The sequence below is a fragment of the Lissotriton helveticus genome, chromosome 2_1 (genome assembly GCF_964261635.1).
Source record: "Lissotriton helveticus chromosome 2_1, aLisHel1.1, whole genome shotgun sequence".
Classification (NCBI taxonomy): domain Eukaryota; kingdom Metazoa; phylum Chordata; class Amphibia; order Caudata; family Salamandridae; genus Lissotriton; species Lissotriton helveticus.
Window position 1 is genome coordinate 1116229085 of NC_136059.1, and position 24378 is coordinate 1116253462.

At 42.9% G+C, this 24378-nt stretch overlaps 1 protein-coding gene across 3 annotated transcripts in view; it reads left to right on the plus strand.

The window, feature by feature from the left end:
- Positions 1–24378, plus strand: part of LOC144818472 (uncharacterized) — a 301011-nt gene that overhangs the window by 86843 nt on the left and 189790 nt on the right. The window lies entirely within an intron of this gene.

Genomic DNA, 24378 nt, shown 5'->3' on the forward strand with positions numbered 1-24378 from the left:
GCACCATATACTCTTAATGGCATCACTGCACTTACAGTGCCCAGGAATGGCCCTGGGGACTGTAGGGGCACAGGGCTCATGCACCTGGGCCCTCACCTCTGGCATAGGGCACCCAGCTAAAGGGGTTTCTGAAGTATGCCAGGGCAGTGGGTTCTGTGGGCATGGCACACAGGGATGTGTGCCATGTCGACTCTTTGTTTGGTTCTGTACTTAGACACTCAGCCTGCAAAGGCGGTGTGTGGGTGTCAGGGTATATGGCCCCTGAGGGTGGCACAATAAGTGCTGCAGCCCTCAGGGGTCTTCTCTGGTCACCATGCCCTGGGTACCTAGGGTACCATTTACTAAGGGCTGACAGGTGGCCAGAGATGCCAATTGGGCTTTAGTTGTAACACAGTTTTAGGGAAGGAACACAGGCCCTGGGTACCTGGTTGGCAGGAGCCCAGGGCACACTCAGTCAAAGCACATCAGCAGTCAGAAAAAAGTGAGGGCATACCAATGCAAGAAATATGGCACTTTCTCACACTCTCCCAGACATGAAGCGCGACAGGGTGTGAGCGAAAAGACAAGCCTCAAAGTGGAAGCTGCTTTTTAAGGCAATGAAGCTCTGCAAACCTAGAGAGGGGTTCAGCCATATTGTGAGTGGGCAGAATAATGCACACTGGGATAGCTAGATGCCACACATTGCAGGAAGTCATCATCAGGTGGGAAGAGACCTAGTAGGCTATTGATTAGTAACTGCCACATCCCCTGAAGGCACTCTCTGGGCATACATGTGGGTTACATCTGGACTGGAGAGAGGAAGGAAGAAGGACTGCTATGCTACTCAATTGACTTGGCAAAAGAAGGTGCACCAACCGCTGGCCTGCACCTGCTGATCCTTGGGCTAGCAAAGAGAGGACTGTGCCTGTGGTTCCTGGCTCAAGGAAAAAGTGCTCCTGAGCCCCAAACAGAAGACATGAACTTCAAGAGTCAATTGGCTGACTGCCTATTATCGCTACCGGACCACAAAATCTGAGGAAGCCCGTCCTGGCTAGTCAGTAGCCACAATCGCTTGATCACCACTGCCATGTACAGCCTGCAAGACAAGGTTAAGACACTTAAAAGTTGCACCAGAGTCTGCTGGAACTGGGAGAGTCATCGGAGGGCAGTTTGGTCACCCAAGACGGACACTAGCCTTCACCAAATGGAACCGCTGGTTTCGCTTTGACCGCAGACCAGTAATCCAGTGGCACCTGGACATTTGCTGGATTCAAGAGGACTATTAGAGGCATCACCCCATGGCCAAAGTCGCCCCACCAAGACCGTGGACCGAGGAGTAGCCCCAGGAGACTCTGCATCTACCATTCAGCATCCTCTGCATCTTACAGCATCTTCAGCATTCTGTGTCCCTTGCATTAGGACCATTCCATTGAAGTCGAGGTTTGCCCAAAGAGCCTGGAAGTGAACTTGAGACTACTTAAGGTAACTGCCTTACATATCCTTATTGGCCCCCTTCACCTCCTCCCTGCCTTACATTGTCACCCAAAGTGGGCAAGAGTAGCCAAACACAACTTTATAAAAGTTTTACAACGTTGCCAAAGTTTCGCTAACCGCAGTGGTTACCAATGCTTGTTGAAATTTTGAGCTAAAAGCAATGATTTTCGTTTTACTTAAATATGTTTCCCTCCAGAACCCTCTGGTGGACTTTGTTTTCTTTGGTGTCTAAAAGTTCATACAAATAAGATCTATTTATATAAACTGGTTTGGGATTTCTTTCGTGTTGTGTGACTTTCTTATTTTGTTGTTTTTATACTTCTAAATGCTGTACACTTGTTCCTTTGTTTAAACCTTGCTGCACAAAGCCACAGTTACCCAGAATTGAGCTTAAAGTTTTACAAACAAGCGTGACTGGACACACGTAGGTATCGTGAGAGTATTTACGGTGAGGTCTCACAACCACACCATTTAATACACCACTTTCCTCACAGGCAGTTAGACAGCTTTTTAAAAAATACATCATTAAAGAAGTTTTATTGGATGGTGTTGGAAATTGTCTCATTTTTCAACAAAACTATAATCTCTTGATGCTGCCTATAAGACTAGGCTTAAAAACAGAAAAGTTGACCATGTTGGATCATTAATATACAAGTACCATTGATTTGTTTTCTTTAAGCTCAACTTGGTTGTTTACATAATGGGCCTCAAACGATACAGTGTGGCTTTGTAACCCCATCCACGTAGGTGACTTTTTTCAAAATCATTGAGGTTGCATCTGCACAGCATATGAGAATCAACAATGCAGGAGCATGTAATATCAACTTAAAGTTAAACAGCATTGGCTGAATCTGATAGGGAGTTTATGCACATTATTTAATGCCTTAAGCCTGTCCTGGAGCACTGCGTTGAAGTAAAAACAATAAACAAACTCCTGAGCCACATTCACAGAACAAATTAAGAAAGTTCAATTAGTAGTTTTCTTAGTCCCTTTTTTTGGTGATTCATTCAAGTTTCAAATATGGGTTCAATGTACTTCACTCCATGAGTTTAACAAGTAGCCACAAGTTGAGCCAACACGTGTTTCGTCTAGGCACATCACCTCAGACTTCATCAGGGCTACAACAGACAAAAGCAAACATAACTAATAGGCATAAATGCCATAAGCATGAACCATCACCACTGAGAAAATACTATGACTAGAGAGAGGCCAACACCATACAAACAAAAGAGAAGACAAATGTCGACTCTTAAGTGCATAATTATGATGAAAGATCAGAGCAAAGAACAATGTTTCAAGGGAACAGAGGAGGGGGGGTGAGGTGAAACCACAACACCAGTGCGCAACTCAATTAGAATTAAAATCATCAGAGCTGTTATTTAAGATTTAATAGAAAGAAGATTCATAAAGAAATTAAACCCAAAATCCTATATATTAGAATCAATGGTACCGAGATCACAAAGACAAAAGCTCACCAAAGACTAAAAAATCCAATGAAGGGCCAATATGCATGGAAAGACCTATATCCGGCCAGGCTTCAAAATTGAAGGTGTCCCCAAAAATTAATGAGGTCCTAGAAGTCTGACCAACAAAACATAGGATAATATTTAAAGTTTAATCCATCAGATAGAATACATCAGACCACACAGCACATGTAACATGATCAATATAAAGAACATGCACTTACCACTAATTATCCAAATGTGCAGTAATTTTTCTTTTATATAACCTTCATATTAGTTGTCAGCAATCATAGCAGCAGCAGCGAACATATTCTGAACCAAATAATAAACACCAGCTAGTAAATATATTCCAGCCTACCTAAATTCAAAATAGCATCCTAATTCTAGCACCCAGAATTATCAAGAAAGTCCCGTAGTCCATAAGTCTACTGGTTTTCCACTCATATTAACAGAGAAAACCATCAGTCAGGCATGAAAAGCCACTATAAAAGTCGAAACTCGCTAGTCAATAAAATAAAAAAACAGTATAACCGCGTTGAAGTAGCAGCAATTTTCATAACTAAACGAATCTGATGAAATAGACCAGGTAAGGTGTAAGTCTCTTAGTAGATCTAAGATGGAAGATGTCTGTCTTAACCACACAAGCAATATATGGAAGGAGGAACAGTTTAGTGTTAAAGTACACTCCTCCTAGAGCAGGAGTGAGGGAAGGAAGATGGCAGGTTGACTCCGCTGCAGGGAGCTCTCCCAGGATTACTCTTGCACCAAAACTCCAACCTGCCTGTAATGTCTAGGTAGACACAGCTTCTTTCGGCTTATGACGGACTAGAGCAGAGATAACTATCAAACAGCGGGCAGCCTACCTGATGTGGTGCCGGTGTATGCCAAGTGGTAAGAGCCATCTGCTGAAACTCCGAGCCGCTAGGTGGATGATTGGTCCACTCTGCTTCTTATTCTGCAGTATAGTGCTCGGCCGGCCAAAACCCCTCTCTGCCCTCTCTGCAATGGCTCCTCCTAGAGCCCTAGCACAACGTGGAGGAATCACCGGTCGGGCTACTTCAGAAGTGCTGCAATTCACAGCACCAAACAATGATGTTTCCACAGCGGCTCTCTGCGCAGCTCATGGGGGCAATCTGTGACTGGAGGGAAGACGACCGGGTCTAGCTCCCGGGTTGGGAGACCAATCCTGAGGCTTCTCCACTCCGGGACGGTGGTCGATCTCCTTTGCGTACCTAGCAAGGAGCGTCTCGACATCGCAGCAATGGTAAATGGACACCAGACTGCAGCGGAAACTCCGGGCGGCAGAGCAGCTGATTCTGAGGCTGCTTCTGGTACTCTGATCGGTACTTTGGGTGACAAAGAGTTTTCTGAAGCAAGCTTAAAAATAAATGAGCAGTGTCCTCGTTTAGAAGTGGATCTCCTCCCTCAGCAAGGATAAGACATCCATTTAAGTTATTTTACTTATGTAAGCAACAGTGTTACCCCTGCTGAGCAAGACTTTGTGGTGGAAAAGAGGCAAAGCGGTACTGTTGAATCTGATGGGGTGACCTGTATTTTGACTGAGGCTCTTAGTGGAGGGCAAGTAAGTGCTAAAGTACCTACTCCAGCACTGTTAGAAGGTGGCATAAGTAGCAGAGGCCAGGAAGGAGCTTTAGAAGCCTCAATGGAGACAGTGGTTTTGCACTCCTGCACAACGTTGGATTCTTTGGCTATACCGGATCTGGGACTAGACACCGAGTTGGGCCGAGAGCATGGGCAAATACGGGTGCTGCCCGAGCCAATACTGCAACTTGTGGATAAAGTAGGGGAGGACACAGGAAAAAAGCAGAATAAGGCACAGGTACAGAGAACTCGAGGTGGTAACAGAAAAAAGATTGAGCGGTATGACTGCACCCAAGGAAGCAATCCAGTAGCAACTAATTTCAAAGGGCGCTCTAAGGATAGCCCACTGCGGAAATGGCTACAGATAAGGGCGAAGTCAAGGCTGTAGTCTCTTGGCTGTCTAGTTTTGGCTCTGCAGCACAGCCCAATACTTTTGTCCTCAGCGCTGAACAGTCCTCAAACTCTAATATAGACTTGGCCTGGCTGATATCGCAAGAACATATGAAAAGTCTGGTTCTCCGGGGAATGTCTCAAGCCTACTGGGGCAGTTTCTGGTACCAACATTCTGGACCGGCAGACTCATCTGAGGCGAAAGAATCCTCACTTTCTATTATTCTTCAATTCCTGCAGGTGCAACGTACGGAGGCTCAGGGACACTATGCACACGTCAAAGCATACATTATGGAACTACAGCAAACATTAACCAGACCCCCCAGGATATAGCGGCATGGATTAGCAAATTTAGCGGCACAAAAATGGAAATTTAGCGGCACAAATATGGAAATTTAGCGGCAATTTTGCGGCATTTTATTTCGCCATTTTTCCTACAACAAACACAGATGATGCTGTTGTGATGTAGTGCTCGGAGCTGTAGGAAGCTGCAACTACAGGATGCCTGAATTTCTGTGAGGTGCTGTGGGTGTTTGCATTCGGTGAGCTGTAGCATGCTGTAGACTGCATGTTCTGTCAGCTGTGGGATTCCGAGAGCTGTGTCTGCCGGCGCTCAGAGGGCTTTGAGCATGCGGATGCTGCGAGCTGCAGGATGTTGAGGTTCTGAGCAACAGGATCAGATGTCAGTATCCCTGTCCTTCCGTATGATCGCCCCTCTCCCCGGGCTGACACGAAATCACTTCAGAGTCCAGACAACTCTCAAGACACCATAGAGCAGGAGATCAGAGACACCCCTCCTCCCCTCCCTGGCTGCGACACCCTGCCTCTCCCTCCGCTCAGGCATGTGTCTGATGCACACAGGGTCAAGGGCAAGGTGCACTGCCCTCTCCAACAGCGAATTGTTAATTGTCTCTAGCAGAGATAAAATTAATCTGAGGGAATGATCGCCCACAGCGGCGCCCCTCACTGCTCTGTCTTTCTGACAGCTGACCCCCTATCACCGTCTGTATCTTCAAACACAGGACAGAGGGTCAAAATTTCAGGACAAAATGTGAATAAATGTAAGTTTTCCAGGCACATCATAGGAAGTTGCGCGATACTATAGCCTTCAGCTTTCAGTACACGCACTTTTTTTTACCGGATGTGTGACTGGGCTGGGGCCTCAAACTCAGCTGCACCCTAAGCTTTTCGCGGGTCGTCCAAAACCCATTTATAGCTACAGGAGGCTTTGTGGTTTTTATTGCCTCCTGCAATCTCAGTTCTCTGGCTAAGTAGCCCATTTGCAAGGTGTTGGAGTATAGATCATCTGGGAAGAAAGATTCAATTATCACACAACGCCCACGAACGAATAGTCAGCAGACGTGCCTTGTCATACTCTCATATTGCACAAAAGAGAGACAAAACAAGAGGAAAGTAGAATGTAACGAAGAGAGAGCGTTTTATAATCTATGCAAGGCCTAACGCAGTGATAAAAACGAACTATTTGAGAAGGGCTTCACCTTCCCAAAAATCAAAACGGAATGAAATTAGAAAGTACATTTTCAGGTTTGTTTCATTTTCTTAGTCAGTCTTCTTCCATCATCCCAGGTAATCGTTGTCTCAAGCTAACCGTACAGACCCCCCAGGATATAGCTGCATGCATTATCTTTTGTAAAAATGCTGTGATTTCTACAAAAGTGCCGTTTTCGCGGGCACTGTTGTAAAAATCGCGGCATTTTTTCAAAAGTGCCGATTTCGCGGCAAATCGCGAAATCGCGATATCCTGGAGGGTCTGATTAACAGAAGTATCAAGTAAAGTTACAGCACTTTCTTCAGGAATGATGGAACTTCAACAGCAGGTAGCCGGGACCGAGGAAGGTTGTTCAGCCTCTATAAAGTCAATCAGGACACCGGAGGGACAATTGGCGTTGATCCAAAACAAAGTTGAAGATACAAAGAACAGGCAGCGGCTTAACAATGTAAGGGTCTTTGGTGTACCAGAAGGGAAGGAGGGAGATGATCCCAGGGCTTTCATTGTAAATCTATTCCAACAGGCTTTTCCAGATCTGGTTGACTGGGATTGGGACTCACAAATTTAATGGGTCCGTAGATTACCTCTTTTCATTCAACAACCTGCTCAGTCAAAGCCTGCGCAACCACGGCCCATTCTCTTATTCATAGGCAATGTCCTATCTTTTTGAAAGCCTGTCCTGTAGCACCTGTTGCAGTTGTATATTTGTCTATTTTTGTACGGTCTGATGTGTGTAAAATTACTATGGATATGCGATGGAGCCTTTGTCAACTAATGGACCCATTGAAGGCTGTTAGAGCACTGGTCGTCTTACAGGAACCTGCAAGTCTTAAAGTTATTAAAGGTGGTCGATCTCAGTTCTATCAGACAGAGCAGGAGGCTATGCCTGCTTTAAACCAGTGGAAATCTGCCTCTTAGTAAACTTGTACTTATCCTTGGCTCGTTTGAAGTTGGGCATCTAAATTCTTCTTTGTGAATGTCTTCAAGTATCTCGGGGTTTTGACAATGTCTTCCTGTTCACTTCTGTTTCTTCTCTTCTCTTTCTAGTCTGCTTTCTGTCCTTTTTCGTACTTTGTTTTTCTTTTTGTAGGAGGGAGCTGGTGGCAGGGGGTTCCTGGGTGCACTCCCATCGGGGCTGTCATACCATGGACAGTCGAAGGGGGGTTGATTCCTTCTCTAGGAACGTGGGAGGTTGAGATGGGTGGAATACAAGGGTCAAAGCATGTTGATTATAAGCTGTTGGTCAAGGGAAGATAGGAGTCAGTTGGATCTGAACTTAGCGGTCAAATACAATTTTAAAGAGGAGAGTTTGTGACAATCAGGGTATAAAAGCACGGGGGAAATATTCAAACTATATTATCTTCATTAATGTTGTCTATGTTTAAATGTATGAGTTGGAATTTTGCAGGCCTCAATTAGTCCAAAAAGAGACAATTAGTCAAAGGAGAACTGAAAGTTTTCAAATCGCATTAGGGGTAACTGAAACAAATGTTGCATATAAGGACCAGGTTCTGCTTAAACAGTTGGGGTATGATATCCTAGTATGCACTTCACAATCAATGTCAATTCGTGGCATGACCATAATTAAATTTAAAAACACCATTGTTAATATATTAAAAAGTACAGTAGACCCTAAGGGAAGATGGGCTATAGCTCAAGTGACATTTTTATGATACAAGGTCACTATCTGTGTAGTTTATGACCCAAATGTGGATGATTCCAATGTATTTGTTTATCTAAGTCTTGAGCTACTGGATTATACTGGTCAGTTAATAGTAATGGAGGATTTTAACTGTATAATGGACTATAACATCAATACCACAAACCAACGAGCACATGTAAGAATGGTAAAAACCCGGGCATCTATCTTGGAACTCATACGCGGATATATGGAGAACATTGTATCCTACTGCACTGAGCTATACTTACTATTCTTCCGCTCATACGCATTATTCCTGTATCAACATGATGTTTGCTCGACAACAGTTACTGAGGGATGCACATATTGAGGTATGTACCAAGATTACCTCTGATCACAACCCTATCATGCTGAGAGTCTTTGGCACTTCAGAGTGTGGTACAAACTTTCATCAATTTACATTACTGCAGCATCTGTTAGCTAATAAGGAGTACCAATCCTAACTTAGAGGGTCATTAAGAGAATTCTTACAAATTAATTAAGGGATTACCTCTAGCTGCCATTTGGGATACTGTGAAGGCGAATATCATAGGGGTAACTCTTCAGTTTATCATAAAGAGAAATAGATCTACACATCAGCAAACAATGCAGTGTCGGACAGAATGCCTAGAACTTGAGATATTGCATGCTCAGTCAATCCTAACTCAGAGCTCTAATGGACAGGAGGTCTATCTTAGATTGATAGAAAGATGGCTAGCGGTCAATCGGGGGCTGACTGAGAAATTAGCCGCCAGCTATCAGAAGAACAGAATATATCAATACGAATATAGCGACAAGGTTGGCCGTCTTCACGCACATCAAATCTCTGACAAAAGGGCTCGGAATAATATTAGGTGTAACAATGATATGTCTTTTGCAGATCCTCATTCCATAGCGGAACAATTTAGGCTTTTTTATCAAGAGGTGTACGGTAAATCATCTGACTTCGATTATCTCACTATGACTGAGTATCTTTCGGGGAGCCCCCTGCCTCGGCTAGACACCCTGCAGGAATCTACACTTCAAGGAGATACTCCTGATGAGAATGAAGTTCCCGTTAGTAGTTTGTCAGCTGAGATAGCCGCGTGGGGAAGATGCAATACCACTAGACGCGTTTAAAGACATTTTAATACCAAAATGTAATAATTTATTTATGTATATGATGAATGGAAGTGATGTCCCAGGTTCTTGAGGACTAGCAAATCTGGTAGTATTTCCTAAAAAAGATAAAGCACCGGAGGAAAGAGGCTCATACCTACCTATATCATTGATAAATGCCGTTGCTAAGGTTTACTTTCAAAACTTCTGGCGACGCACTTGGTGCCCATTTTGACTGATTTGGTATCGGCACAACAGCATGCATTTGGGCAGGGACACTGTCGCAACATTAATACTGCAATAGAAGAATTTGACGTGGCGAGGAAAATGAAGGAGCAGATCGGCATGATTATGTAAGACGCTGAAAAAGCCTTTTGATCAGTTCACCTGGGAAGCACTCTGGAAAGTAATGGCAATATTCGGACTCGGAACCCAGTATATTGCAATGATCCAGAAGCTATATAGAAATCCTGTTGCAAAGGTTATGGGGGGTGGTATCTCCTCTTCTCAATTTTTTATACACAGAGGTACACGTCAGGGATGCCCTCTTTCCCCTCTACTGTTTGCTCTATGTATCGAGCCATATATAAGGCATCTCTTACGGAATAAAAGCATACAGCCATTTCAGCTGAATGAAGTATAGTTGAAAATCACTGCATATTACAATGCCATTGCAATATTTGCTACCAATCCACTGGTATCTTTGCCGATTATATCAAAGGTAGCAGAATCATCCAGTTGTTTTTCTGGCTATAAACTTAATCTGTCTAAACCTCAGATTATCTTGAACTTTCATCCTCAAATCTCGATATTGGCAGGTGTTAAGCAGGCCACAGAGTTGGGCGTTTGGCTGATTGGCTCCGAAGAGATTATCTCACTTAACTATGAGCCTCTGTTGAAAACTATAGAAGCAAAATTACGGATGTGGCATCAACTACCTCTCAGTATTCTGGGGCGTTGCAATATTCGTAAAATGAATATATTATCTACATTTCTCTACCTATTTCGTGCCATACCTCTCTGGGTCCCGGAATCCATTTTTAAATGCTTAAAAGGCATCATTGGCAGCTTTAAATGGGGGCATGAGAGAGCAAGGCACGCTATTATACTCCACAAACTGACGGATTCTAACTACTTCAAAAGGGTTAGATTCAAGGTAGTTAGAGACATAGTCCGAATCTGGAGGAAATTAGTTTCAGGTACTTGCTGTGTGTTTTACATACATAAACCCCCTTAGGGGATAATCCTATATTTTCAGATATTGTTCATGATAAGGGCGGAAAGGCATGGCAACTAAAGGGGGTATTTAATCTTGGGTATCTATACGACTCTCAAGGGCTTCAGACCTTTACCTCGCTGCGGGAAGAGTGCAGGCTTCCACATCATTTTTTTTTCAAGTATTTGCAAGTAAGGGATTACATATTGTGTGGCTGTAAATCGAATATTGATCATGAACCACTGGAAATCCTCATCTGTTTATACTCGACGAAAAGAGCATTAACTATATGTTCATCTTATCGGAAGTTACTCTCATATGCCCTAGATGACAGTTTGAAGATAGCTTCAAAATGGACTCAACTTCTAGCAACTAAAGTTTCGGTTACAGAGATTCAGGAGGCTCTTACTGTATTAGAGTAATCAGTGGTATCTGTTAATCTTAAACTACAGCAATTCGAAATTATTTATATGTTGCATTATACACCTAGCCATATCTCTCAGTGGGCGGGGTCCCATGCCTCGGAGAAGTCACTCGAAGTGTAACCACTATGCTGCCGATTTATTCCATATGTTTGTGGAATACCCATCGATCATTATCTACTGGGGTGGTGTGAACCAACTGTTAACAGACCGGCTTGGGTGCGAACTTTGATTGTGAATAAAAGATCTTCTTTTGGGGTGTAAAGGGGGTTTGGACAGATGTCCTGGCTCATTAATAGCAGTTGCAATTGTTAGTGCCCGACTATGCATTGCCCGGGCATGGATTGATCACTGTCCGCCTAAGGTCAGTAAGTGGTGGGCATTATTATGGTGAATATTTGAATGTGAACAAGCAGTTGCTAAAGCTCTTGCTCCTTGCTCACTTAAGAAATTTGATAAAAACTGGACAAGGCTTCATTGGGTCTGATCAGGTCCTCTTAGGATAGGTACTATCTGGTTTCGGGCAAATTTATATACTATTAGTAACTTTTCTGCCTTATGTTTTATTGTTGCAAGTGTTATGAATTTGGCTGCTTATGTTCAAAATGCTTTGTGATCTCCCTGAGAATAATAAGATTAAAAACATGTAAAAATGTAAAGTACACTCCCTAGCAATTTTGAAGACTAGTTAGTAGATAGGTCCCAAAATGGAGAAATACTGCTTTACAGTGGTTAAGCATGAAAAGGTAGCTACCTGCACATTTTGGATGGCGAATAGACAGATGATAAATGAAGAAGATTTCTGCCTTGAAGTATATTTTAATTACAATCTTCATACACAGGGATAAAAGGTCATGTCAAATAATCTGATTAGGTTTCTCAAAGAACTGGAATATGTTTTGAAAGTAAGCATTGACGAAGCTTTTGTATTTTGGATGCACACACGAACACACAGCATCAATGCACAGGATGAAAAGTTATTCATTGTGAGGCACTTTGGGGCTCTCAAGGCCTGACTGTGTTGGATGCGGACCACAGAGGCAGTCATCTCACCTAAAGATGGAGCCACTCAATGAGCGGGTTGGCTCCACTGAAATCATTGACATAGGTGGAAATAGTTCCTCAGGAGGTGTCATGAAATACAGTGAGCGTCATAGTTGGTGGGAGCTTGCTAATGTGGGAAAACCATTCCAGTTCCTGTAGCCGTGTTTGGGTCACAAACACAGCAGATGCCCAAGAAGACAATGCAAACAGGGGAATCTTACCTGACAGCTATGCTTTTTTGCTGTAATTGAGTCACTTTTTAGGGCTTGCGAAGCGAAGAGCCCTTTTGAAGGGGGGTTTAAAAATGGACCTGGAAATTCCTCACGCTCGTGCGTGTGGTTTTCCATTTGCGCCTGCTATTGGCCTTTGCGTGCATGTTTGCTTTAAAGCTCGCACACAATAGGCCAGAGGCAGTGACCCCACATGCAAAGACGGGCAGAGTTACACTCCAGAGGAGGGGGGTGGGGGGGGCTGCTATCCAGACTCCGAGTCCCTGCAGCAGACCTAATTGTTCCTATTTCGGGACCACAGCTCTGGTGGAAATGCCAGTGGATGTCGGGCTTGTCTTAAGCGCTTGGTTTGAAGGCAGGCGACAGAACATACACATGGCAGCTGCTTTCTTTGGGCTCTGAGGGAGTGCCACCCGTTCATTCCTGTGATTCAGGCAGTAAGGTGGGCTTTATGGGGGTGTCGGGGACAGTGCTAAACTGGGCACACCATTGATCCAGAAACAGATACATTTTACTTCTGCATATTACCAATACTTTGTTTTTGTTATAGTGCTTCATGCCTTTGGCAGTGACATTCTGAATATCTATATAAGTGGCCGCTCACAGTGCCCTGTGATGTAAGGTAGTGGGAAGCCGGACCCAGCCTCTGTCCAGACGTGAAGACGAGGTAACAAATGGTGAGGCACTATTTTTTCCACGAGCATAATCAACGGTGGGGGCCTGTTTATTTGCTGACAGCCACCCTGATGAAGTTTGAGATTATGCCAATATTTTCCCAAATAAAAGATAGGATTTACTTTCTTAACGCATGGTGTCCAGAGCGCGCGGACACGCCGCAGTCTGGCCGCCGTTTGTGCCCGGTGAGTCGGTAAAGTCCGGCTCCTTTGCTGTTCAAAGCAGCCACAGGAGGAGAGAGCGTTTCACCCTAAAAGTCTGTTCGTCTCAAACAAAGACAGCAGTGCCGGCTACACGCAAGACAGCAAACGGGGTTAAGTTTACTCTCCTTTTAATACCGGCTTCAGTGCGGAAACATGCATGTTTCTCCACAGACTGTGAGACATGAAGCATGTTCCATGTGTCAGTAGAACCGTACCACGTTCTATGTAGAAACCTACATATCTGGAGGGTTGTGTGTGCATGTGAGCACACAAATCGCACTCAAGCAACCACACTCACATGGACAAACACAGACGGGCATGCTATCTGACAAACACACGAGATATACAGAAGACACACATGCGCAGACACGAACAAAGATGCGGACATACAGGTATGCACAGATATGTTCCCACATAGTTATGTGCACATACTCGGATTCACCCACAGTTAAATGTACATATAAGCACACACCTAAGTGCGCCCTAACATATGCACCTAAAACAGACACACGTGCACACACACAAACGTTGGCACCCAAGCGCGCACACAAATATAAAGCGTATATATGAACCAAGACCTATAAAGACTCACATATATGCACACAACCACACATGCACACACACTCAAATACATGCACACACACACAGACTTAGATAAATGGACACAGACACACAGACTCAGATACATGTACACAGATACACACACAGCACAAGCACACACACAGGCTCAGATACATGAACACACACACAACACACACGTGCATACACGCACACACACTTAAATACATGCACACATAAATACATTCAGATAAAGGCACACACGCAGACTCAGATACATGCACACAGACACACACAACACACTCGCGTATACACACACACGCTTGACAGTCGTGCCCTTGAATTGGTCTGTGTCCTTCTTAGGTGGACCCCAGGTAAGACTGCAATGTACGTAAAACCTCAAACTCAATTAGCTGTGGGGTAGTTGTCCACAAGTCAATAGCTCCACGTCCTCGACCTCATGAAAGCAAGCCATTGGCTAGCACAAAACGACTTGATTCAAGGAAAAAGCCCGCAAGGCGGAATATGGGACGTGCAAGAGTAAAGCAGACACGCATTATCCTAACCGCTGACTCCTTCCTCAAATCATATTTTTGTAATAGCTGTGACACTGTTGTGCTTTGAAATACCGTAGGGGAGTGTTGAAAATTGTGTTTGCACAGTATTATCAAATATATCACGCTCATGCTGTTCTGCATGCGTCTTCGGACATCTCCAATCAGTGCACATTCAAAGAAATGCTCAACTTTAACGGCCCCTGGAAGCTTGACCTGGCATCTAAAGCGCTACGAACATGAATAAAGCCGTAACTATAAGTAGTTATAGATTTTTTTAATAAAGGATGTTTTGATTTTAGTTGCTCCTGTGTCAGTGGTCGGGGGGGGAATTGTGCATAATTTATTGTCAAATATGTAAAGCATGGTGCATGGGGGTTATCTCATTGAAGTGGGAGATATGCAGCCACACTTCAGAACCAGTTTTCCCCAACACTTATTCTATGAATGAGGTGATGTTTGAAAACACACACAATGAGGTTTAGGCACACACACACTGAGGTTTACACACACACACAGACATACACTCTGCGGTTTACACACACACGCACGCACACACAATGAATAATAAGGTTTGAAGCACATACATCACACACGAAGGACGAAGGCGCGCCAAAGGCAAGCCCGTCTGTGCTCGTCCGCGCCAGACCGAGCCAGGAGGCGGGAGGCGCTGCCCTTGACACTATGAGGGACCAAGCCTCTAAGCACTATATCTACACTGGAGCAGCACTGCGCGATATAGGATCCGTCGTACCCAGCGGGCATGGGCCGGGAGGTCGGTGTAATCTCTCATTCCCTGCCACGCTGGAGGGCCCTGTATCATACATTTCATGTCGCTTTCAAAGCCTCCAGGGGGACTTGCCTATAATCGATTCTCAAACCAATCCCCTCCAAAACCAGCTGAACCGTAACTTTATCCTGTGCAATGTTCGATCTCTTGTAAAACACTCTATAGAGATCTGGGACATGATCTCCTCCTTCTCCCCGGATCTATGCTTCCTAACAGAAACTTGGCTAAATTCTACCAATATACCGGCCATTAATCTCGCAATACCAGCGAATTATAAATGTATTCATCTTGACAGAATGGAGAAGTCAGGAGGTGGCATAGGAATTGCCTTTAAAAACCATCTTAAAGTACAATGGATTTCTTCCATTAGTGATGATCAAATGGAACTAGGCTTTTTTAAAGTGTCACTGTCCCCGTCAATATCCTGGGACGGGGCACTAGTTTACCGACCACCTGGTCCCAAATCCAATTTTCCCACTGCCCTGACAGAAATCATTGCCATGCAGGCTTTGGCTTCCAGCAACTTTATCCTTTTGGGAGACTTTAATTTTCATGGAGAGGATGTGACAAATCCAGATGTAATGAGGCTCATCTCGAATCTGAGCGATATTGGACTTACACAGAGGGTGTCCGGACCAACCCACGCTGCTGGCCATACCTTGGATCTCATTTTCACTAGTTCAGAACAATTAAGAATATTTCAGCCGCTTCCCCTTATCCGGTCAGATCACTACATGATCCAATTTTCCCTTTTGCTCCAATCGGGGCCAAAATATAGGATTCATCATATGCAAAAAAATGGTAAAAACAAAAGGCCATGGCATAAATTAACACTGGATACTTTTAACGAAACATTTACCCAGTTTTTCCCTAAATTAGAGCAAAATGGCCAAGACCCGACAGCAATGTTATCCAGTTTCAACTCAGCCTTAACTAAAACATTTGACGTAGTGATTCTTCTAAAAACCGTCAACTCCTCTTCAAGGCGGCCCTCTGCCCCCTGGTATTCGGGCGAATTAAAAAATTTAAAGTCCACATGCAAAGCACATGAGAGAAGATGGAGAAGGACAAAACTATCCGAGGATAAGAAAGTCTATGAAGCATCATTATTTCACTATCACCAATCAATAAAAATTGCCAGACGCTCTTATTTACACAATCAAATCGAACAATCCAGAAACTCCACTAAAGCCTTATTCGACATTGTTAAGGATTTTTCTTCCCCCCTAGCATGCAAAGAAGCACCACTTGAATCCCAAACATTATGCGACTCTATAGCAAATTTTCTCTATTACAAAATTGCCAAAATTTATGATAATTTCCCGGCCACTTATATCAACAACCCCAGTTTAAAAACTAATTTGGAAAACTCTCCCATATCTACTGTAGGTGTTCTTAATCAGTTTGAGATTATCTCACTTGCTGACACAAACAACTTACTGTTAACAGCAAAATCTGGTTCACCAGCGGACCTATGCCCACCCAGTATCATAGCTCTTCTCTCTCCAACATGCGCCCCTATAATTCAAAACATTCTCAATGCCTCTATTTCTACCGGCCATATCCCGAGTGCCTGGAAAGAGGCTTATGGTTGTCCCATCCTAAAAAAGCCATCAGCGGATCCCCAGGGGCTTAGCAATTACAGGCCAATATCCCTGCTGCCCCTGCTTGGAAAAATGTTGGAATCCGTAATAAACACACAACTCAGTCAGTATTTGGAATCTAATGACATGCTGGATCCCTCCCAGTCGGGCTTTCGTCCCGGTTTCAGTACCAAAACGGCCATTTTGGCTGTTACTGACTCGCTGAGACGTACCCTCGATGCCGGAGGAACTTCAATCCTGATCCTCTTAGATCTCTCCTCCGCATTTGATACAATATCTCATCACGACTAGCGGAGAGATTGATCGAGTGCGGCATCGGGGGCATAGCCTTACAGTGGCTGATGAATTTCTTAACGGACAGATGGCAAACCACCACACTAGGACCATTCGTCTCCCACAATAAATTCCTGTTGGACAAAGGGGTGCCCCAGGGCTCTTGTTTAAGTCCCACCCTCTTTAATATATACCTGGCCTCCCTGGCCAGGATAGTCCAACCTTTCGGCTTCGAGATAGTATCGTATGCCGATGACACGCAGCTGCTATTTCCAATAGGCCAAAATACTGCTGACGAGAAACTACGCTTTTCTGGTGGAATGCTAGCAATCGCGGACTGGATGAAGGAGCGCTGTCTTCAGCTTAATCCGGGAAAAACGGAGCTCATGATCTTAGGCAAAGATGCCCTTTCCTAGACATCTGACTGGTGGCCCCCGCAATTGGGTGAAGCCCCAACTCCGTCCTCCTCAGTGAAAAGTTTAGGAATCCAGCTGGACGTAATGCTTACCTTGAAAGATAATGTTAAGAACATCGCAGGGTCCTGCTATTACAGCCTGCGCCTACTACGTAGAATTATCCCCTACCTACCACTTGAACACCGTAGAACTGTAGTTCAGGCAATGGTTATTAGTCGGTTAGACTATGGAAAAGCCCTGTTGGCCGAAGGAGGCATTACAACTCTGGCAAAGCTACAGGTAATTCAGAATACCGCCACCAGAATGGTCTTAAATCGTCCTCCTGGATCCCCATCCCTCCCCTTGCTCAGACAACTGCACTGGCTTCCGGTGGTAAAAAGATATTTCTTTAAGATCTGTTTTCTCTCCTTTAAAGCACTTAAAGGAGGAGGACCACGCTACCTCCAAAACAAACTCTCTAAACAAATACGTGAATGCAATTTAAGATCTAATGCATTAGCTCTTTTGAAGATTCCACGTATCCGGTTAACTAACACAGGTGGCAGAGCTTTCTCTTATATTGCCCCTAAATACTGGAACTCACTACCTGCGAAAATCCAGCACCTATATGTCTTTCAGGAAACAACTAAAACCTTTTCTGTTTTAAGCCTGATTTTTAAAGAACTTTTTTGCCCGTTCCCCTTTCGGAATTCCATTGGTAAGCGCTGAGATGCCCCCGGGTGAGTCATGCGCTATACAAGAAATCATAACATAACATAACAACATAACACGCGCCCCCACACACACAAACACACACAATGAATAATGAGGTTTGTAACACACACACAAATACACATCACAAAAAAACACACAGGCACACACAGACACAATGAAGAATGAGGTTTGAAACACACACACACACTTTTTCTATGTCTCCAATGGAATTGTCGGGTATGTGATACGACGGAGGCTTCACAGGGTTTCCCGCCCAGGCATGAGGTGACCTTTGTCCCTTGGTCGGACAGGCCACCGGCAGCCGTGGCGCCCCCACTCTGCCGTACTTGACCCCTGCCTTTATGAGCACCTCAGTGTTTGCCTAAAACGCAATCGGGCCTGACAAGAGAGACTGCTACCGCGTGACACGGCCCATTCAACAGATAGATGTCCACCGCCACACACCACCGCGGCGGCATCGCAGCCAGCTTAAGTATTTGTTCCAAAAGCAGAAAAAAAGGCATAGATTAATGTCCGAGGAAGGGAGGGCTGCTTAAAAGAAAGGGTGGGAGTGTTTACATTTGCTGCATGTCTAGAGACATCTTTCCTGGAACAACATGTGTCAGTGGCTCAAACAGAAGAACAAGGACAAAAAATGAGAAATCAAAATATTCCCACACGGTTTGCACTAATTATGTGGTGTGTGTGGCAAACATTTGGAAGACAACGATACTGTTCAGAACGTGAAAAAGACAACGCAAGGTTGCACAGAAACGCCACATTAGGCAAGTGATATTTCGAGAAAAGCAGAAACATATTAGTTTAAAAAAAGATTTACCAATATATTTTTAAAACATCGAAATTTGTAGTGCAGTGTAATAATAAACAGGGGCCACTGGTATAACTTTCACAGAACCAACACAAACAGAAGCTATTGGCATTGTAAATGACAATGCCTTTTATTTAGGTTTTAAAAACCAACAAGTAAATAAAATACATTGCCATTTACAATGCCAATAGCTCTAACTCTCACAACTGCGTTTGGCATTGCTAAATAATGCAACACCAATAGCTCAAGCTTTAATAATGGGAGACCTATTGCATTGTAAATGCTTGTTTAGTTTGCTGGCATTTCCTATTTCCAGTTCTGACCTGCTTGTATTAAAATCTGGGAAACCCTTATTTTCCTGCTTTGGGTGCATTAGTGTCTGTTGAATAAAGTCACCCTCAACTTCCTCCCTGGATGTTGGGGAACGGTTCTTGGATTTCTCTAAAGCTCTCCATAGCCTTGTTGTGTGGAAGATTGGTAGGCAGCTTGCCTTCTAGGTCTTATCATGCATATCATACCCTGTACCGTATAGTCATTCCCTTCTGATCAGGGTCTCACTGATGCTAAATATTGTTGTGTATGGATAAAAGTGATCAGAGCATTGATAGGTCTTTCATATCTTTGGATCATAAAAGGCCCGTATGCAACTCCCGCGGTACAGTAATGGCAAACTAGGAAATGACTGGTTCGTTTGCTAATCTGCATAGAATAAGGCTGGAATGTCCTTTGTACTCGATGTTCTGCAATTATCCATTGAGTTGTTGGCCCACATTCTTCCAAAGGCACAGCACATACATTTGTTCCCATTAAGTAGCAAATCACAGTGTCACTGTATGTGGATGAGATGATGATAACTATATCTGACTTCTCTACTTCTTTGCCAAAAGCCATACATCTGATACCATTGTGTTGGAAGGATATTAAGATATAATCCAGGTTATGAGGGCTGGAACCTCAATGTACCATGAAAAAATGCAAAATATAGCTTTTCAGGACTACAGATCATACCTCAACTGAAGGATACAAGCAAATACAATCAAAATGTGTTTAAGAAATAGTTTCAGGTGGATGGTTAAGTTGTGTAGAAGTATCAGGCAACCTAAGTTATATTTTCTGCATTAATGTTGCCCAGTTACAGTTCCCAAATGTTTGCTTGATCAATAGAAGGGAATGAGATTTGAGTTTATATTAACCTCCTAACAAGCAAGAATCAGTTAGGAGCTACATAAACAAATGAAAAGGGTCACACTGGTATTTGCTGACACTTCATGGTGATCCAGTTGACATGATGGAGATGCCTTTTCAATGAGGATTATATGAGGCAAAATACTGAATACTTCCAACAATGACAGGAACAGAATAGGCATAGTAGGTTTTTGTATAAATATCTAAGCCTATAGTCTCATAAGAAAATGGATTCCTAATTATGTCAGCTTTTTCTATAATATAGAGGGAGGTTAGACGCTGATTGGGTATCCCTAATATCTTTTTTTTAAACTAAATGTTACTATTTATTTCACTATAGAGCAATGCAACATCACAATATTAAAAAGGAAAGTAACTGATAGTCATGCATAATGGGGGCGAGAGGAGCATAGTTAATGCATAGAGAAAAAAATAAAACCAGCCGACAGTGGTTTCGATAACACATTGATTCTGTGACTACTATAGTGACATGTTGATAATGATTGTTCAATGACGTTTTATTCCAGTGGCATTCTATTCCAATAATTGTAGCAAATAGAACAAGAGGGAGGAATGTGGATGACCCAAACCCTTTGCAGATTAAGTCTGGTCACTACTACAGTAAAAAAGTGAAAGATTGATATGATAGAATATTGGCATTATAATCCAAAATGATATAGTTGGGAGGGAACACAAAGCTTTCCTTGCATATGTCACCATTTCAATTTGAACATTTTCTCCTAGATGTAAATGAGATTTTGGACATTAGTACATTGCTGCCTATTTGTAGGGATCTCCATGAAATGTTACGAAAATTGTTTTAAATTAAGAAAAAAATGTAAATGATTTATTTTTAAAATAAAAATATTGAACACATTTCTCTAACTCCGATTTATCTAGGATTACAGAATTAACAACGGACAATGCACCTGCACTAAAATGTAATATTCAACCATAAGTTTTTTACATTTCTATTTAAAATATTTTTTTAATGAAATTAGATTACATTTAATTAAATGTTAACTTGCCCTCCCTCATCCTTTACAGGGTCCTTTGTGCTGACTGTCTTACAGTCTTTGATGGAAGTTACAAATTATTTTATTTATGATGGGCAATTTTTAAAAAAAAGTTTCAATAACAATGTATGCTATTGAAATGTTTTGCTGTGTATTAAAAAATAAAAAATGTAGTTATATATTTTAAAATCTAAATATTTTAAATAACCTTTTATATAAAATGGTATTCAATGTAGTTTTTTTTATATGTTTCCTTGTGTGTTAGTGTTTTTACCTTCCTCAATTGATTTGTAAGAGACTGCGTTGCAATACCAGTGGTGTGGCCATTTGTGGTGTGTTACTTACTCCAAGGCTGGACTGGAGTACATTTGAGTCAGCAGTATTACTACAATAGATTTAAATGTGTAATTTGTGAATTGTAGTTGCTGTACTCTTATGTGGATAAGTTGTATGTATTAGCCTGTAACTCCCTAAACACCTACTTCAGTTCATTACACCCACCCATTGTGTAGTACTGATCCTCCTTTTTCCCACCACTTCTCTTTTCCGCCCCACATTTACTCTTTGGGGGCTGATTCTGATGCGGGTTGGAAATGCTTCCCGACTGAATCGGGTTGGAAATGGTTTCCAACCCACTCGGATTGGGACAGTCCGACCGACGGAGTACAATGCATCCGGATGCCTACCGATACGATTTGGTTGGACTTCCATTGACTTCAATGGGAGCATATGTTCCTAACCGCATCATAATTGGGCCCTTGGTTGTTCCCCATCCGATTTGGAAGGAGCAAATGCCATTAGGAGGCCTTCCTAACTGCATCAGAATCAGGCCCTAGGTGGGAAAGCTTTCCAACCCACATCAGAATCAGGCCCTAAATGTTTGCGAATGAGTTACCACCTTCTAGAAGTAAATGGTAAATGCAAATGTTTAGCAACTGCATTTCAATAGTCTACCATTCACTTCCTGCAGAAATGATTTATAATTAAGAGTGAATAGTTTGCTGGATGATATATCAAAGTTGATTCCTAAGTGAGAGACACTTTTCTTAAGAAATGAGAACTGATAAACAGAATTAAAAAGGCACCACATCTGTGTTTATCTTCATTTAAATGTTTGCCATTCTCCTTTTGAAACTGTGAGGCCAAGGTATGAATGGTCGCTGTAGCTGTCTCTTGAAAATAACAATATCATCCACAAAGATTGCAAACTGATGCCTGGTCCCTTTACTTAAAAATGTGGCTAAGTCAAGATGTTTACGCGGATAGAATAAGTGTGATTCCTGACATAGGACAAAGAGGGCAGAGACAATATCCTTGAAGTGCATCTAACTGAATTCTCAATGTTTGTGATGTCTACCATTCACCCTAAGCAACAACTTAGTGCCAAAATACACATTTGTAACAGCAGAAATGAATTGCTGAGGAAAGCCACACTCAGACATAAAAATCCACAGAAAGTGGCATGTCACCGGTCAAACGCCTTGGAAGATGGCTGTCAACGACAAGTCATTGGTCTGTGATGTCAAAGAGGCAACAACTGAATGAAGCGGGTCAGTTGCTGTTAGAAATGGGGTAGCATGGTGCAGAGCTGGTGGGCCAAAGAGACCGACGACATACATATTATGTGGTATGTACAGTGTGGTTGGTGTACCCTCTGTCTCACCGAGGAATACATGGAAAAATTGAAGTCTATGCAATTAAAAATAGCACCGGAAAACTGTGAGAATAAAAAATTGGAATGGTTTATAGGGAAATTAGAAGAGGTGGTTCAATGTTTAAAGATAAAACTAAAAGGGAATCATCCTACAATGGCTAAACCTACAATTAGATGTAAAGGGTTCTCTGTGGTGTGCCAAAATAAGAAAAAGGAGATACGTGCAATACAAAGAAAACAAAAAAAGAACTTTACTTTAGAGAGACAGGACCTGTTAGTCAAGCTGAACAAAGAATTTAAGAAAATGGTAACCAATGCTAAAAGGGAATATAAAGAAAAATGCTGGTCAGAATTATTAGAGGCCATAGAGAATAAAAATCTAAGGCAATTCTGGAGACTAGTAAAGTCTGTAGCGGGTGCATCAGATGGAGATATGAACTGTGTGGTGAGTGAGGCTGCATGGGAAGGTTATATAAGGGAGCTGTACAGGGTAAGAACCCCTAGAAAGGAGGTGGAGTCTAATTTATGGCAAGAAATCTCGGATGACCTATTGCATCAATTCAAGGAAGATAATGTTGAGCTCACAATAAAAGAACTCAAGCTAACTCGGGCAGCAGGGCCGGACAATCTCCCTGCGATAATATTGAAATCTGATGTAAAATGGTGGGCAAGATTTCTTGCCAAGATGTTCCATGTAGTCCTAAAAGAAGGGGTAATGCCACCAACTTGGAAGGGGGCCGTAATTAGGCCAATCCACAAGAAAGGGAGCAAAGAGGAGCCACAAAATTACCGGCTAATCAACTTACTAGATATAGGCGAGAAAGTGTTCTCTAAAATAGTGCTGAAACAGCTGAATGCATGGGTAGACGAGTTTCAAATAATACCCACAGAACAGGGTGGTTTTAGAGCAGGCCACTCGACAATAGACCACGGATTTGCTCTATGGGCGATGGTGATGAAGTCGACGGAACAGAACGGCAAGTTATGCTGCTGTTTCGTCGACTTCAGAGCAGCCTTTGATTCGGTGGATAGGGCCTGCTTATGGGAAGTACTAGAGAGACTGAAGATCCCTAAGGATCTACTCACTATAATAAAAGAACTCCACAGGGAAAACTGGGGCCAAGTAATTAAGGATAAGGTGGGTTCTCTAACTTTAAAAATACCCATAGCAAATGGACTAAGACAAGGCTGTGTGCTGGCCCCACAACTCTTCTCGATCTTCCTGTCTGACCTTCCGGCACAGCTTGAGGTGGAGGGCAGTGTCAGCCCTAAAATGGATGGCAATAAAATACCCTGCCTGTTGTACGCAGACGATCTGGTGATAATAGACCAGACCGAGAGGGGCCTATAAAGGAAGCTTAACGCTTTCCATACATACTGTACCAGTAAATTATTAACAATTAATTTAGATAAAACCAAAACCCTATGCTTCGGGAAAAAGATAAGCAAATTTACATGGTATATAGGTGATCTCAAACTGGAAACTGTCAATGAATATCGATATCTGGGTTTGTGGTTCGATAGAGTTTTAAATTGGAATTCCCACCTGGATACCCAAAAAGCTAAGGCACTCTCTTCCATATGTGGTTTAAAAAGATTTAATGGGGTATATGGAGAGATGTCACACCGACCTATGCTGAGAGCTTTTGAAGCAATGATACCTTCGCAAATGTTATATGGCGCTGAGATCCTTTATTTGAGCGGTAGGGGATCCTGGGACGGGTTAGAGGGGAACTGCTTAAAAAGACTCTTATCCCTTCCTAAATCCTCAATGATACAAGCCATCAGGATAGAAATAGCA